The sequence below is a fragment of the Echinops telfairi genome, unplaced genomic scaffold, assembly GCF_000313985.2.
Source record: "Echinops telfairi isolate 266 unplaced genomic scaffold, ASM31398v2 ScPeMD7_7458;HRSCAF=8496, whole genome shotgun sequence".
Taxonomy (NCBI): domain Eukaryota; kingdom Metazoa; phylum Chordata; class Mammalia; order Afrosoricida; family Tenrecidae; genus Echinops; species Echinops telfairi.
The window spans coordinates 19,347,047-19,349,861 of record NW_022111358.1 but is presented as its reverse complement, the minus strand read 5'-3'; the positions used below and the strand labels follow the sequence as shown (position 1 = coordinate 19,349,861).

Sequence of the window (2,815 nt, the reverse complement as noted above, 5' to 3'; positions counted from 1 at the left end):
AGTAGAAAGAAAATGTTTTGAAAATGATGATGGCAACAAATGTGCTTGACACAATGGATGGATGTATGGATTGTGATAAGAGTTGTACGATCCCCCAATAAAATGATTTTAAAAAAAACCACTAGGAAAAATAAAAACTTCCAATGCCATCAGATTTTAAATGTATAGAGCATTGTTAGAGATCAAGGGTGTTCACCTGATTTCAAATTTCTCCCATTATTATACCCCTCAAACATAAACCTGGCAAGAAGAGCCCAAACTGTACATGGCTCATGACCATGTGACAGAGGACAACATGGCCATCGAATTACATGTGAGTGAAGTAAGAAGGAAAAGTTCCTGCAGCTCCCATGTCCTAGCAAACCTGGGGAGCAGAGAGTGGTGGAGGTAAGACTTAGAAGACTATATGAAAGGGCAGAAAGAAAGGGAGGAATTAAATGATAAAGAAAGGAAATTACCTCTAAAAAGAGAAAGTGTGCCAAGTGTGCCAGAATACTGTATACAGGTCAGGAGTCAGTGGTCCCCTGCGCTGACTCTACTCGAACCGAAGTGACAGGTTTGAGAAACACTGCTCCTGGGAAGAACTAGATGTTTATAGAGAGGGAGGGCATCCCTGGCAGGCTCGGCAGTGAAGGACATGTAGGGATCCTACAGAAATGAAAGAGAAACAAGACCCTCTGATCTTCTCTGCCAACACCCCCCTCTGTACCTTCTGCCACCAACACCAGTGCTTATCAGAGAAGTGCATGGAAGAGGGTGCTCTTGAACTAAGAGCTCCTGCTGTGAAGTCAAAAAGAATAGAAAAAAAGTGAGCCCATCCTTATAAAACCACTGTAAAAAACAGACAGTGTCAGCTAACGCTTCCCTGCTTATGAACACTCGCCCAAAGATTCAGCCACGAAGCTAAAGAAGACTCTAACCCAGCATTCCAACCTCAGTTAAATATCTGCAAACAAGCATTAGAGGCTGTGCAAAAGCCGAGGTCAGCGAGGACAAACTGACGATGGAAGCGACCAAAACAAGGAGGCACTGGAACAAGTTGATGTCATTTAGGAAAGAAAGAGAAGGAAAAGACAAAATCAAACCAGAAATCCGAGCCATGTTACAGGGTACTCAAAGAAAAATAAATGTATGCAAAAGAGAGGCATTGGCGTAAACCAGGAAAATGAACTAAAGAAGTGAAAGGGGTTTCCTAAAGAAATAAATTTTAAAAACTGAGCAAAACTAATATTTAGGCCTATAATCCAAGAAAACTTCCCAAGGATAAAAGACCAGAATCGGTCGTAAGTTACTGGGAAATTTGATCTGCTAAGATCAACTCCAGAATGTAGCGTAGTAAAACTATCATACTTTTAAAATAACGAAAAAATGCCCGGTGCCTGCGGTTAGAAAAGATGAAAAGCTTACAAAGGCAATCGAAATACATTGGCATCAGCCTTCCCAAAAACAACATACAGCTCGAGGCAATACTAAAACAGCATTTTAAAGGAACCAACAGAGAAAGTGTGAACCAAGAAGACTGTGTACAGTCAAACTGATGTTCAGCTCCCAAGGGCACCGTAAACAAATTTGGTCTGTGCCAGGGCCCAAGGATTAGTGTGCACCTGTGTTATCCTGAGGAACCTGGGAGAGGATGAGTCTCCTCCAACTAAAAAATTACTGGATCCTGTTTGCAAAGTTTACAAATAACACATCTTCTGTTTAATTGTAGAGCTGAGATTAAAATGAGAGTGAGTTCATGTAAAAGCATAATGTGTAATTGTATTTTGATAAAAATATCAAAGAGATGCAATTATTTTAAAAAGAAAAGGAGAAAATAGAATATGATCATTCTATTGAATAAATAAAGGCCAGCGTTCAAGGAATATCATCTAAGTAATAACACTAAGGGAACTTAAAGAATTAAAATGTAAAAACATGAGTCTGAAGGAGAATACTAGTTTTGATTTCTTTTTCCAGCAATACCTCCTTTTTCCACACGAGGCCCTCCTGTCTTTATCTCTCTGAAACGATCACTTTCTGGTAGGAAGGAAGGTCAACCTGCGTGGAGAAGTCACCTAAGACGCCCACATCAGAATGCAGCAGGGGCTGAGATGAGGGAGGGGGAGAGCAGAGGGAACTTACAGGAGGCACAGGGAATTGATGGAAGGGTTAGGTGTAGTTGATGATGGACTTGGGAGTCGAACCATCTAGGTTTATACCTTAGTCCTTCTGCCTGTTCGTTTTTCACTCCCGGCAAATCACTTTACCTTTCTAAGCCCATTTCCACATCCAGAAAACGGGTTTGGTTGGATCCTTCCTATTCTAAATACATTGTAAGTATTAAATCATGCATATAATACATAGCAAGCCCCCCACATATAATAATAACTCTTACAGATATTATTATAAATAACTGTAATACAGAATAAAAAGTAATAAGTGCTCCCAAAAGTGTTAGAAATGATTTATTGTAACCTTTGGCATGGAGGTGGAAAAACTAATATGCCTAGGGGCATCAGGGGACTTTTTAATAGGTAAGGTGGCTTATGAGCTTGGAAGAACATTTCAGGCTGTGTAAACAGCATGAAAATCATGGAATGAAAAGAAAATCCTTGTCTCTAGAGCAAAAAATGGGCCTTTCTTTGGAATAGTATCTTAACTATTATTAATATATTTTATCTTCATCTCAAAAAATTAGTGTTTTATCATTATGACCAGCAACCATTATGATTATTAAAAGGCCTAGGGCAGCATGGAGTACAAAATAGGAACGTGGACAGAAGAAGGTGATGGGAAATTACACTGGGGTGAGTGTGTTGGGGCTCAAAGACTG

General features: G+C 39.8%; 1 protein-coding gene across 1 annotated transcript in view; it reads left to right on the top strand.

The window, feature by feature from the left end:
- STXBP4 (syntaxin binding protein 4) overlaps positions 1-2,815 on the top strand; it is a 197,640-nt gene that overhangs the window by 70,753 nt on the left and 124,072 nt on the right. The window lies entirely within an intron of this gene.